The sequence below is a fragment of the Embiotoca jacksoni genome, unplaced genomic scaffold, assembly GCF_022577435.1.
Source record: "Embiotoca jacksoni isolate LCO1_2020_lvr unplaced genomic scaffold, fEmbJac1.0.p SCAF_44, whole genome shotgun sequence".
Lineage (NCBI taxonomy): Eukaryota > Metazoa > Chordata > Actinopteri > Embiotocidae > Embiotoca > Embiotoca jacksoni.
The window spans coordinates 1,253,329-1,268,328 of record NW_027185397.1 but is presented as its reverse complement, the minus strand read 5'-3'; the positions used below and the strand labels follow the sequence as shown (position 1 = coordinate 1,268,328).

The 15,000-nt window shown below is 42.8% G+C and overlaps 1 protein-coding gene and 1 long non-coding RNA gene across 3 annotated transcripts in view; one reads left to right on the top strand and one right to left on the bottom strand.

The window, feature by feature from the left end:
- fras1 (Fraser extracellular matrix complex subunit 1) overlaps positions 1 to 15,000 on the top strand; it is a 270,187-nt gene that overhangs the window by 44,288 nt on the left and 210,899 nt on the right. The gene's annotated exons all lie outside the window — the stretch shown is intronic.
- Positions 4,958 to 9,838, bottom strand: LOC138210299 (uncharacterized). Its single transcript, XR_011179247.1, has 3 exons — positions 9,784 to 9,838; positions 8,873 to 8,935; positions 4,958 to 5,784 (listed from the first exon to the last, which is right to left on the bottom strand). It is a non-coding gene; the product is annotated as an uncharacterized lncRNA (long non-coding RNA).

Genomic DNA, 15,000 nt, shown 5'->3' with positions numbered 1-15,000 from the left:
CAACTTATACCAGCAGGATGTGTAAACTTGAAACCTCAATGGTAAGAATAGACTTTACAATGCAGTATGAAGCATCCTGTGTCCTGCAGTTAAACTTTATAAATGTAATATATTTGCATATTCATAGAGGAAGGATTCATGAGGAAGACGGAGTAGATCTGTTTTTTTTTGGTAGAAAAAACAGATGAGACACAAATTATTATTCCAATTAAGAGTGTTTTACATCCTAAAACATGTCTGAGGGTTCTTGAGGTGTGCAGTTGTGAGAAAGCAGATGATTATGTGTACATCAAAATACCAAACACACTGTTCTCATGGCCGGTGCTGGATGTTGGGACCCTTTATCTTAAAAGTTATCCAACATTTGCAAATTGCTTCTAATGAGCTGATTTTGAGGTTTGAAAGACATTTTGTGTCAGTTTGTTTTTCTGTGTCACATCGACCTTCTTCTAAGAGGAACGCTGTGTATCCAACTGAACCACATCATTAACCTGTGATTAGGGGAAATCTGTGTTTTGAGGGATATTTGGTGGATTTGTTTTTTGGTTGTTCAGATTTTCCCAGGTAGCACCTGAACTAGAGCCCCTCCAATCTTTGTCACATTTTTTTGCCGCCTGCTCTCAGTGTTTCCCCTAGCGGACCCGGAGGCCTCAGACACCGGGTACAGTCACCTGGCAGGCAGCCGGTGGCAGACAGGAGATTTGTGGCGACACGCTGGGCTGTTTCTCTCCGCCTGTCCTGCTCCTTCCTCCCACAGAAGTCACCGCCGCTGCTACGTCAGCCGTCCCTCCTGTTGGCAGCGTAAATGCAGGGTCTGTCAGAAACAACAGGTGGATATCCACCACGTCCGCCTCCCTGTCCGACGGCAGGAAATGATGCATGTGGTTGACTTTCATATTCTTATCTGCCTCTGGGAGGATTTTTTTTTATCTGATGTCTTGTCCTCGCGTGTCATGCATCCAGGCAGATGGAAGATGCTATAAAATATTAGATCCTGCACTGACATTGGCCTTAAAGCACTTTAAAGTCTCCCTCTGCTCATCTAACTGTCCAGTCTCCATCTTCTCCGACCCCGATTGCCTCGTTATCATCAAGCAAATGGGTGATTTGGACTAACGGCTGAGGCTGTGTATTTTAAGAAGCCTTCAACCTGCAGGTCAAGAATGTTGGAAGGAAGGACAAGAAGTGTTGTTGAATAATGTGCAGTACAGCACAAGTCCAGTCAAATTAGAGGAAGAATTATAAGCAGGAAATTGTTGCCTTTTTAAGCAGCAAAAACACTCCCAGTGAAGATTAGGTTTTGGTTTCCTTAGAAAAATAATACAAATAATTGGATTTAGCAGGTTAGGAAAAGAAAAAAGGAATGAAAAACAAAAGCAACACATTGTTTACCTTTTCAAGATACAAATTTCAGAGCACTTCTTGGTAGAAAGAAAACAGAAAGAAGGAAAGGACATCAACAAAGACAAAGAAAGCACATTTTTAAGATTCTTTTTAAAGATGAGAGCTGATTTGTTTTTTCTGAGACATGATGGGGCTTTAAAGCAGAACAACGGTTTAAAAGACAAAGAACGCCATGTTAGAATTATAGACTGGATATAAAAGTGTTCATAACTTCTGGCTCTGAAAAATGAGTCCGATGCTGAAGTGTCTTCAGCTGCAATACCAGCGAGTGCCACTAGAGGTCGGCTCCAAAAAGCCTCCGGCTCCATAGACTCCCATTCAACTTCTCTCATCAAATCCAAAGTGAATAAAATGTGTCCATCAGTTATCTCGGTGTTGTTAGCTAAAGTCACTCCTTCTTATTAGTTTTCTGGAGGTCCATCTGAAAATAATCCCTCATTCATTAGAAAAGAAGATTCAAGAAGACCTGTTTTTGGGGGCGTGTCTGTTTGATTGACAGGCCTGTGGTGCAGTCAGGTTACAGCTATCGGTGGGCGGGACGTAGTATCGTCAGGTTTCCAATCAGATCGGTCAGATCCACCGCTGGCTCCTCCCCAGAAAAAAAAATTTAAGAGGGAAGATGGGAAGAATTACTAACATATAGCGACTTCTACACTCAAATGTCTTCCCGCTCTGACTGTCCAACATACCCAACACACCCTGCTGGGCGGTTGTGAGCTATCAGTCCTCCGCACAGTGTTTTGCTGCCTCACTCGTTCACCTGGAAGCGAAGTTGTTGCTCGATGGTGCTGCTGCTGTTCATGCAGCAGTCAAAGAGCTCCAAGTCTGTTTTCCCTGTGGAGGAAGTTATTTTGGTCACTCTTCTGTACTCCTTGCAGAGATTAGACACCACCCGGCTGTGCTGTGCATGTCGTCATTTAGTTCACGAGTTGAAGGGTCTTTGTTCCTGTGTTTGAATCAGAAGAATAACTGATGTCTTCAGAAGTCAGATGAACATAAAATAACTGCGTGAGTTCATGTTGCCTCATCACCTCCCGTCTTCATGTGGTCGTGGCTGGACACCGCCTCAGAGACGTGTTGCTGTTCTCAGGTGTGACGATGCTCGGTGGAGGTGATTCCTCACTCTGTCTGAGCGTCACGCCCCCTTCATCACCGATTACATTGAAGTGCGTGTTGCGTGTGCGTTGGGATGAGAAGAGGCCGAGCCATCTCTTCTTCACGTTTCATCCTTCGCTCCGTCCTCCTCCTCCTCCTCCTCTTCTTCAGGCTGTGCTCGTCGAGGTGAAGGTCGAGGCGGAGAAACGCTGAGCTTCCTTCGGCTAAAACACGGAAGACCATCGAGCATTTTGACATCAATAAATCATTACCTGTTTAGATTATGAGATATGAGTGTAATTACAGATTGAACAGATAAGACGCAGCAGAGCAGACCGTCAGGAAATCACAAAAAGAACGTGGTCAGGGTAAGAAAAGGATGATGGCTGGTGTTAAAGTGATTGTTGGAAACAGGAAGTGGTCCCCTGCTGTATCCACCCAACCCACCGCCTCCTAACAAGGAAACAGTTCATATAGACGCCGTGCAAACTGAGTCTCTGCTGCCGAGAGGTCGCTTCACTGTAAACCGGACCCGTGGGTCGTGATGAGCTGCTTCTACAAAGACCTGTCGGGCTGTTTTCAGGAGGAGGGACACGCTTCAATCTGTCTGCTGTTGGGGAAACAAATCCTCTGGAACTTTTCCAACGGGACGGCGAGCCGTGTTAAAATAGGTAAATCCCTGCAAAATACCCAAAAAGAACCAATCAGTCCGGCCTTTTCAACCAAATCTCTTTGAACACTAAAACCATTTTCATGGTGCAGGTTGCTGCTTCCAGTTCACGATCACAGCCAAGCGTGTCAAACTAAAATCCAGTCAGCGAGAGGTCAGCGTGTCTTTGTGATGCCTGGACACGTCGACGCTCATCGGATGTGAGTCATGAGACGACGGCTTTGAAATCTTTATAAGGCAAAGGTCATGGAGGATACTGTGTATGTTTGTTGTGTGTGTGTGTGTGTGTGTGTGTGTGTGTGTGTGTGTGTTTGCATTTGCATGTCTTTTTCCTCACCATGTGTTTTTTTGTTCCGAACCCCGACATCGCCGTTGTTCTTCTAACCACATGGTTTTCTACGTGCTGTCCTCGTCCTAACGCACGTGGTTTTCTCGTGAGGAACAGGGGTGACGCTGACACGCTGCCCTCTAGTGGACTGGTGGTCCATGCTTTAAAAGGGAGAGCGGTTTCCTGTTGTGACGGTGAACACACCGATGGAGGAAGAGGAGGAGGATGTTGACTGAAATAGGGAACGGCAGGTTTAAACCGTCATTCTACTTCTGATGGAATTTCAACAGGATGGCAGGTTGTGAAAAGAGTGAAAGAAATCCTGAAGATGTTTGTCGCGTTGACCGTCGGTACGGTGATGAGGTTGATGTGAAATATTGTTTTTAAAGAGGCTCCATTGTGGTAGTCAGGTCATGATTTTGTACAATTATTACAACAACGTTGAGCAATATTTTTAACAAAATGTGAATTTCTTGACCAGGATAATGAAATACTGAAAATGAGATTTTATTGGTGGTGCTACTGCGGTTAAATGAGGTTCAAATTGAAATGAATAGAAAATATAAAGTGGACTCAGAGTAGTCTAATTCTTTGCTTCCATCATCTCCAGCATCATTAAACATGCGTGTAGCACGACTAGGCTACGGTGGGGTTCTTTTGGACACAGATGACCCGCTGCACTCACAGAGTTGAGTTTTAAACCTTTTTATTTTCCAGGCCACTCGACCTCCCCCTGTCACGGCGCTCTCCTGCCCGCCTCCGAGCGTCCGTTCAGTCACTGCTTCTCACCCGTCTCTCCTCTCCAGGTTCTGCTCACTTATCAGGGAGAGACAAAATCAGTCATGATTGGGCTCAGCTGGACTAATTATCCCCTTCCCGGCACCGTCCCCCGAACCACTCCCCCACTCTCTCCCCCTGCAGCTGAGCTAACCACGCCCCGCCACCACAATGTGATAACAGTTTTTTAGTTTTCACCGTTTAACATTTCATGTGAGTTTTTTCTTATAGCATTTGATACAAATCATAATAAAAAAAAAATAGGTTCTTAAATTACACAAAAACAGAATAAATACCTCTTTTTTTTTTTGTTCCCGGTCAAAAAAGATGCTGAAATAAAGGCGTTAAAAACACAACCTCTGCACACTGTATATGATAAAATAACCTTCGTCAACTATGCAATGAGAACTTGAAACATATAAATGTCTGGCCTTTGCTGAACCACAAACAAAAAGGTATACGACAAAAGTAAGTATATGGTTGTGCTGGGCTGTTTTTATAAATTGAAGAATAAAAACGAATCAAATAAAATAAAAATGTCTAACCGAGGATCTCTCCATGAACATGCCGATCAAATGTCTGAACCTGGTTGGTCTAATGTTCTCCAATCATGTGAGTAAGAAAAAAAAAAAAAATTAAAACCAACTCAATTTCCTGAGGCAGATATAAAACAGCCTTCTGTTTGTATTATTTATTCATTCATTATTTAGTGGCCACATGAATACAAACAAAGCCCAAAAAACGATCTGTCCATAAATCTTAATCAAACTGAATCAAAGATCTGCTGAAGTGTAAAAAGCTCCAAAGTGTCCATGAAGGTACAGAAAGAGGAGAGCAGGAGGAAAATAAAAAACTGGGGTTTCATGTCAGTTCTGAAATCTATCGGTCTGAAATGTGTCACTCAGCTGTCTGTCGGAGCGTCCTGTCAGTCTGTAAAACATATCAGCTTGCTCATCATATTCAACTTCATCTTTGGCCTCCATCATGGCCAACTTTAAAAAAGAGCATATTGTTGCACAGCGTCCTGTCTGTCTGTGATCGGACCGATGGTGCATACTAACCAAATATGAAGACAAAATATACTCTTCATTTACAATGAGTCAGTCGAATCACCTCCACTTTCAAATCAAGTCAAGATTTCTTTCTAACTTCAATGATCAAACCTTGAAGTTAAAAAATGCCCACAAAGAGCATCATGGGTACCTTCCTCCTGAACAGATGAGAACATTTCCTCTTTGCCCCTTCGCCTCTTTATTTTTATTTTTTTTATCTTTTCAAATTCAAGGCCGCTCTGCTCATCTGAAGGCCCACTTTATTGTAGACTTTCCCTCCACAGAGCTCTTTTTCCTCATGAGTGTTTTTCAAAAAAAAAAAATTATAAAGGAGGAGTAGAAGGGTTTCATGAGAGAAAGACAAATCTCAGTTGGTCAGCTGGATCATGGCGCCGCCCGCCGGGGTGGAGAGCTGGGGTTTGTCCATCGGGCTAAATCTCCTTCACCAACCTGCAGATCTGTGAGGTTGTAAGAGAGGATGTACAACAAAAAGAAAGTGGCTCAGTGTTCAGATGATGAATCTGAAGGAGTGTTTTTAGTTATGTGGTAGAATAAATGGGCGCGCTGGGTCAGAGAAAGTAGGTACAGTCCACTCTGTTTGTTTGGCAGTTCACTTTTTTTCTACGAAGCACAGAACAAATTGCCATGTACTCCAGGAGCCGAGAGAAATGAGCGGTCATCAGAAGGTGGCATGTGGCACCGGGAGAGTGATGATTTATCCAAAACTCAGCATCTGGAATCTAAAGATCAATTTACTTTGGAACAACCAGGCCGAGCAGGAACAAAAAAATAAGAGACCTGTCAGCGAGTCGGAGAGTCGTGACTGGAATCTGATCTCAGGACAGAAACGGAACATTTTGGGGTTTTTGGATGCATCAGCGCTCATGTATGAAAAAAGTTGCTCGTATGTTGCTTCTGTGACTCATCAAATGTACGTAAACCAAGCGGTGACCATCAGTGACGTCATCAACCATCAGTGACGTCATCGTTGGTTTGTGAACGTTATGAATCCTCCAGTTCAGATTCTGTCCGTCACCATCTTTACTAGTTCGGAGCGGTTTGGAGCAGGAAGTGACCATATTTGGACGAGCTGGGGGAGGAGCCAGCAGTGGATCTGACCGATCCGATTGGAAACCCGATAATACTACGTCCCGCCCACCGATAGCTGTAACCTGACTGCACCACAGGCCTGTCAATCAAACAGACACGCCCCCAAAAACAGGTCTTCTTGAATCTTCTTTTCTAATGAATGAGGGATTATTTTCAGATGGACCTCCAGAAAACTAATAAGAAGGAGTGACTTTAGCTAACAACACCGAGAGAACTGATGGACACATTTTATTCACTTTGGATTTGATGAGAGAAGTTGAATGGGAGTCTATGGAGCCGGAGGCTTTTTGGAGCCGACCTCTAGTGGCACTCAGTGGTATTGAAGCTGAAGACACTTCTGCATCAGAACCATTTTACAGACCTGGAAGCTACGAACATTTTTATATATGGTCTGTGATGTAAAACAGCCACTGGCCAACTATTTAGGGCCCGAGCACCGAGCATCGGTGTGAAAGCCCTATTGTTTTTCAGTTTACATTCTCCTCCCTCTTTACTATATTTGTGTTACTGTTTTTTGTAAATTCCTGCTTCGATGGCTAACAGTAACAACCTCCAAGCACTGAAAATGAAAAGTCTAAACTAAGATTTGAATCATGCAACAAGGCGACCTGCTTGGCTTCTTTAGGTCGTTTGCAGAGATGTAGTCACGTCTTCAGCTTCATCTTTAAGATGAGTGAAAAATCCTCCTCCTGGCACCACAAAAACTCTCAAGATGAGCAAACACCTCGTTTATTTAATCTGCAACTGATCACAGCCAAAAAATAGTCACACTGTTTAAGCAAAGGTTTCATAATCCTGCTTCAAAGTAAAAGTATTCAAACCACAATGGAAACATGTAATTCTGCATTTAAATACAGTAAGTAATTCAGTACTTCAATAAGAAATGTAACCAAAAAGAACTGATCATATTTAGATGCTCCTTATGATGTCATCAGAATAAACACACTGACTGCAGTATTTCTTGAGTATAAAAATCTGTCTTTCCAAACTCTGAAATCTTTAGAAACAGATAAAAACTGTATTAAAACGAGCTGCTGCTGCTCTCTTGAATTAATGTGTTTAAAAATAAAATGAGATAAATACAGTATATTCAGTTTGCTGTGTATAAAGTTTTGTGCCGCTTTGAACTTTGGTAACAACACTGAACTTTTGACCTCCACATTGGTTTTCTGTCCCACCGCCCTCATTAGGCAGCCGTTGTTTCGAGTGTGTAGGTTTTTTAATTTATTGAACACCGACGTGGGCTTTTTTTCAGGATTTTGCAATAAACAATGTTCCTGCATGAAAAGCGTCTTTAAATGAGCTCAGGATATTTATGTGGTGTTTGTGGTGGAGATGAGCGTCTCGTATTGATTTCCTCGGAGTCTGAAGGAGAGTTTTCGGTCTCAGTTGCAGGCTGCAGCAGCAGAGACCGACATGACTCTTCCAACTCCTCCTGCCTATTGTTTACATATTTCACATAACTTTGTGCTGTTGTGCCTCCAGGCACCTGCTGCGCCGCTCAAAGCGCCTCGCCGGGGGCAGACTATCCAATAGCTCTTCTGTCAGTCTGCATCTGCTTGATTACAGCAGAAATGACAGTTTTCTGGCTGCCGGCCCTCCTGAGTGAGACTTCTCTTCTCTGACAGGCTGCGGACGGAGTCGTGTTCTCTGTTCTCAACCTCCTGTCCGGCTTCCAACCCTCATCAGCTTCCTGACAAATATGGAGCTGATTTTGAGCACTTTAAAAAAATAACAGTACATGAAGTTTTCATGCTTTAACCAGTGAATTAATTAATATATTAAGTTTCTTTATTATACCACTGAAATGGCCCACTACTATAAACTGTATATAAACGTGTTCGTCGCTTCCAGGTCTGTAAAATGGTTCCGATGCAGAAGTGTCTTCAGCTGCAATCCCAGCGAGTGCCACTAGAGGTCGGCTCCAAAAAGCCTCCGGCTCCATAGACTCCCATTCAACTTCTCTCATCAAATCCAAAGTGAATAAAATGTGTCCATCAGTTATCTCGGTGTTGTTAGCTAAAGTCACTCCTTCTTATTAGTTTTCTGGAGGTCCATCTGAAAATAATCCCTCATTCATTAGAAAAGAAGATTCAAGAAGACACTGATGGTTGCTGCTTATTACACATGATCCAACAACAGAACATGTAGTATGGATAAATAAACACTCATGATCAATGCTGCATATCACATAACAAGTATTGGAGGCACCGTAAGGGAGGAAAACACCACTGAAGCACCATTTTTCCTCAGAAATGTGCCCCAATTGGCATTTTTCTTAAAATATGAAAAATATACTCTGAGTCTTTCTTTTTTCTCCAGCAGCACTCTGACGTAACAAACTACAATATCTGTCCATGCTCACAGATGCTGCTGCAGAAAAGGCTATGAATTATGAAACATAGATGGTTCACACATAATTTAGAATATCATTACCATTTTTAGATGGACCCCCTGCGGTTCATGTCACCACCTCAATAATGCAGCCAGGTTCAACATCTGAAATCAGAAGAATGCTGTTATAGCAGCATGTACATGTACAATGAAGTCATATTCGGGGGGACAACATACTTTTGCGCCACGTAAACACAGAAATATACCAGAGATTATAACGTGTCTTTATACCTTTGTTGCAGTGATTTTAAAATGAGTTTACAATCGTCTTGTTTTCATCTTGTTCCCCAGTCGAGCGCCTCAGGACTCCTCGTGTGCCACTTCTGCTGTTATACTGTACAGATGTTGCCCTCAGCGTGCTTCTTTCATCATGTTAACACTACTCATTTGGCATTTTTGAATTAACGCCACTTCATCTTCAAAAGAAACCTTTTTATCTGTCAAAAACGACAGTGTCTGCTGCACTAATAAGACGGCTGAAGGACCCCGAAGACCTTTTTTTTATCAAGACGTGCGAGACAGGATGGATATATATATATATATATGTATATATATATATATATTCTAATTAAAAAGAAACAGATTATGTCATAACTGGCTGAGGTGGAGCTCGTTTGATCTTCTGCACAGAAAAATCTCCATCGAAGCATCATATTTTTAAGTGTAAAGTACCTACAGATAAATCTACCATACTGAGTACTTGAGTAAATGTACTTAGTTACTTCCCCCCACTGAGAATGAGCCCCGCCCCCTCCTCCATGGTTTCCTCCCCGGTGGCAGGAAAACATTTGAGCCAACATGGATAAATACAGTACGGCGCATTGGCAGTTTCCTTTATGAGGCCACAAATAGTTGGCTTGCAGTATCATGTTTGCTGCTCCACAAGCAGCAATCATCTGATTTATCATGGCTGCCCGCCGCCTGCTGATCGGCGTCAGGAATGTTTCACTCACCTGGCGGCTCGTATTCATCCTCATTTTGTTTGGAGATGTTATAGTTCAACACTTAAAGAGGCATATTTACAGGAACATGTTCACGCTCTCTTACATGGTGACTTTATTCCAGCCTCATATTCAGTTACAAAAGCGAAAGTCAAAATAGCCGGCGTGTCGTCGCCATGGCGCCCGGCTGCAGCTGCGCCTGGAAAGTCTTGGTCACCAAAATAATCTGGGTTGGAGGCAGCGGGACGGCATGTGGAGCCCCCACAGAGCTTTACTAAATATGGACAGAGCTGTCCCACCTGCTCAGCCCTGCAGCAGCGCACCAGTCACGCACAGCAACGTTTACACAAGGAAAGCTGCACAAGAAGGAATCGTAATAAACTTGATTTGTGTAGCACCTTTCATACAAGAAGTGATTTACAGCAAGGAAATGACATGCAGCGTTTCACACGTAAAGGAACATTTAGAAGAACTGAAAAGAAATCAAATTAAACACAATAGAGTTAAAATGTAAAATACATCATTTTAGGGATAAAGTAAAAGTCTCAGGGCACAAACGGACTGGACGGTTGGGAAAAGACACCAATTAAAAGCACTTTTTCATTTCAAAGTTTTAATCTACAGGAGCGCAGGATGACATGAAGGGAGCCAGGAACTCCTGCCAGCAGAACACCTCCTGCTGCTCCGTCACCCGACTCATCCACCACTTCTCCCTCCAACACGCTCTGATTCGTACCCGTCTTGCAGTAAAAATATGGCGTCCATTTTCTCGTCGGCTCGTTATTTCCCTCCTCAGCACTTTGCTGCTGTTCGTGGTTTTGTCAACGGTCGCAGGAGTGTCGTGTTTCTCCTTTTGTCAGGACTCGGTGGTGGTGGCTGACTCGCACCCTGCTGCCTGTTGATTGGCGGTGAAGTCATTTCCTCCTGCATCGTTACATTTTCTTTTAGTCTCTTTCAACTGGATGGACATTTATAATTCAGCCTCAGTTTCTGCTGCGTACTTTTTAGATGCTAACAGCTGCACTGTTTTTAACGGAGCAAAAAAACTCTACAGCGAGCAGGAAAGCAGACTCCCGACTCGATATTCAGTCCCTCCAGGATTTTGTGGAGTTTTTTATTGTGATTGTTACGATTAAAAATGTTTGACTTTGCGGCGGATAATATTTTTGTTCTAATATTAATTTATTGATTGAACTTAGAGAACCGTGGAGATCAAAGCTCCTAAAAGCTCCTAAAAGCTCCTAAAAGCTCCTAAAAGGTCCTAAAAGCTGCGTATGTTTCCAGAACAGAGCATCTGTGACTGGAATATAGAAACAAGGACTACATCAGCTGTCAAAATAAGAGCTTTAGATGCTGTTTAATTCATGTTCATTCAACACATAGACCTGCTGGATGAAACAAACAAAGAGACGTCTCTGACAACTGGACGTGTGGAGAAAACTCATTTAACATCCAGTAATGTGGAATCACTTCCTTTGATCACAAACATTTAATCATCATTTTAATGTGAAGACTTCCGGTTTTTCTGCTTGTTCCAGACAATTTTTTGGTGATGAAAACAGGAGCAGATTCTTTTTGATTGTAAATGACAAGTTATTTTTGAATATGCTTACTTTATGCCGTTAATGCAACTTCTTCTGATGATATTCTTTTGGGGAAAAATCCTGGAAATTAAAAAAAATTGCAAGCTTATGCAAATATTGCACAGTTTGCTTGAATGTGCAATAATTGTTGCCTTTGCTTATGTTATTATTGCCTTTTAAAGTTGTAGTGAATGTGATAGCAAACAGTTGCCTTTGAAATGAGTTGTTAATTTGAGCTCCAGTTTCCGTTTGTATGTTGGAGTTTTATAGCGTGAGATAAAATGTCAGTGCTCCTAAAAATATCCAGAATTCATTGACATTTCCAGGTGGAGGATGATATTCGTGGGCAGACTAGCCTGTGTCGCCCCTCTGCTCACTCATATCAGATTCTCTTTATTGCTCAGGAGTTGCATGTTTAGGTTGAGTCCTCGGTGACGTGCTGTTTCCCCTGACTGGAGCCGAGACAACGAGGATTCCCACCACGGACACAAGCCATTAATTCTTTATGGCACTCTTGATGAGCTGTTGTACAATATATGGAAATGTGGTTCATCAAGTCAGTGATCAAAGCAGTCCCACACAGTATGATATTATTTTTATATAGAAAACCAATCTTCTTAATTGCACACCTGAAAGGATATTTTTATTTTATCCTGAAATGAACTCAGCCGAGTTTGATTATTAAAATTCCACAGCAGAGACTTTAATATTGTTTTGCTCCTCAGTCTGCTCTTCCTTTAATTTCTAAGAACTTCCTTTCAGCTTTGTTCAGGCAGCCCGTCCACTAATCCTTCACATAAAGACAAACTTGAGGCATTAACTTTACCAATTAAAGTATTTGTGTGTGTGTGTGTGTGTGTGTGTGTGTGTGTGTGTGTGTGTGTGTGTGTGTGTGTGAATTATGGGAACACAAAGCCACTTTTGAAGTTTTAATGAGATGGATGTCTGGAAGTGATGAAGTATTTTGTCTTTATGAAGGTACGCACAGCTGTTAAGATTTGACTGAAATATGGACAGAGATGGTTTTTGCTGTTTAAACTGCACTTTATTCACACTTTGTCAGGACGAGTTCCTCCGAGTGGATCACGTGTTTTATAAAAGTACCTGAAGAGCTCTTTCAGGACTCTCTGCTGCTTCTCTTTCAATCTGAAGCCTGTAAAAAACAACAACAGGATCTTAAAGTAACAGTCTCATCCTCACTGGCTCGTTCACCCTTTGGTCCAGATTCTGACGTGAGGAGACGACCGGTTCCTCTCTGAAGGGTTCTGACGTGAGGAGACGGCCGGTTCCTCTCTGAAGGGTTCTGACGTGAGGAGACGGCCGGTTCCTCTCTGAAGGGTTCTGACGTGAGGAGACGACCGGTTCCTCTCTGAAGGGTTCTGACGTGAGGAGACGGCCGGTTCCTCTCTGAAGGGTTCTGACGTGAGGAGACGGCCGGTTCCTCTCTGACGGGTTCTGACGTGAGGAGACGGCCGGTTCCTCTGAAGGGTTCTGACAGCTCTCGATCGCTGCTCCTCAAAGACCCGGGTGTGTGAGACACGAACTGAATCTGAATTTCATGAACTGAATCTGAAATGTGAGAACTGAATTCAGAGAGTTGAATTGAGTGACATTTAAATGTGGTTTCAAAGCAAATTAATTCAAATTCAGAATGAAAACATTCAGTTCATTAAAATTCAGTTTCAACTAGAATTTCAATTTGAAGTTGAACAATTCAAATTCACATTTTTAAAGCAATTATTCCATTTCAGCCATTCAGATTCTGCAGGCTCAGATCGGACTTCTGGTGTCACGGTGACGACGTCATCTTCAGAGAGAATCTGTGAACGCTAGCGGAGCGATCAGAGTCGCTCTACGGACACAAGCTGAAATAAACTGTCTGCTGACACGTCCGCGATGGTGAGCTGCTGGTACGTTGTTACCACGGCAACCCATGCAGATAGTTTGGTGATGTCTGGACGCATGAAATTTATAATTACATCTTTATATTACTGGATGTGGTGAAAGCTGTTGGACTTGTTGGCTGTGGACTGTAATGTCATTAGCATGTTTCCTGTAGAGGTCAGTGTGGGTCGTTGACCAGCCTCCATGTGGAGCCCGCTGCCCTCAGCGAGGACATCTGATGAAGAAAGGCAGCTTTAACTTTATATGCTCAACTTGCTCTGTTGGCTATAATGATCATTTTACTTTTAATTTTTTTAAAGGAAATCACAAAAGTGTAAATTTATTTTTGTTGAAAAACTGAACAATGACTCCAAAACCGACATCAGAAAAAAACTTTTCGTCGTTAAAAAGCTTGTGAACGGACGGCAGCACCGACCCGGTTCATCTCAGACGGTTCTGCAAAACAGTTTGAAGACACTTCATCTGTTCTGACTAACAGGTTTGTGTTCTGACTCGCCCGGATTCCCCTTGAAAAAGTGAAAAGTTCATATTTGAACTTATTTCCATCGACTCCCTTCAGATCACTTATCAGAACCAATCAGCTGGACTCCAGCTTTCCCCTTCGTCCCGACTGCCTCCAGAACCTCCCGGTCCACAGAGCCGCACCGGGCTGCAGCGGTGCAGAGAGGACGGGGCTGGCGAGCCGGTCACGCCTCATCCTCATCATAATTGCTGCTGTCAGATCCATTTCACGATGTCTTTTGCCAAGTAATCGCCCCGGCGCCGTGCTCGGTGGAGGAGAGAAGGTTCCCGGCAGAACCCTCCTCAGCCAGCTGGCTGGTTTCCTTCATACAGACCGACGCTGCAGAACTTCTCACTGAGCTGCACCTTTTCTCAGCCTGCAGGTAGAATAAGAGCAACACTTCTAATCTCTTAGTATGTCTTTACTCTGACAGCTAGACATCTGAGCATGCAGCCGTGTAATCAATCCAGTTCATAAAACAAGGGAGTGGATGTAGAAACACGTCTGCTAGTTCTTTATTTATACATCATAAAATCTATTGTCTGCCTTCCCGAGGAAAAACATCCTGACAGCACACACATTTCACATATGGAGGTTTCTGACTTTAAACTCAAGGAATATTTCATCTTTGAACGGCTTCAGATGAATCTGTAGCTTTTACTTAGAAGATTAATAAGATGAAAGGATCAGATCAGATCAGTTGAACTTTATGTGTCCTTAAAGTTAAACTGTGACGACAGCAGCAGGAACACGGCGGTAGGTTGGAGAGCAAACGAAGGTCAGGAATGTTTTTATTACAAACAGAAGTAGGTGTTAATCTACTGTATGTAACCTCCAATGAACAAAGTTAAAGACAGTTCGAACAGCTGGTGTACTGGATGAAACGTGGTACTAATCTTTTATGTTTATTGAACTAGAATTGCTTGTACAAAGTGAAAAAGACAAACGGTAAAGTTTCATTAAGATCCGTTTCCAATGAATTTCACTCATCTGATCATCTTTGAAGCATTTTTCTAAGCTGGAAGGATTGAAGTCATAAACTGAACTAAACGACGTCCTCACACTCATTTACTTCTCTGATTGGAGAACGACTCCGCTCTCTTCAGTTGTGTTTACAGAGGACATTATTTTGAGCTGTTGTCCACATTGTTCTACCTTCAGGCCGGACTGCCGGCTGCATCCTTGAATCTGAATCCTTCTTTGCGATCTCGATGAGGCGACTTCTCCTGGCGGCGAGCT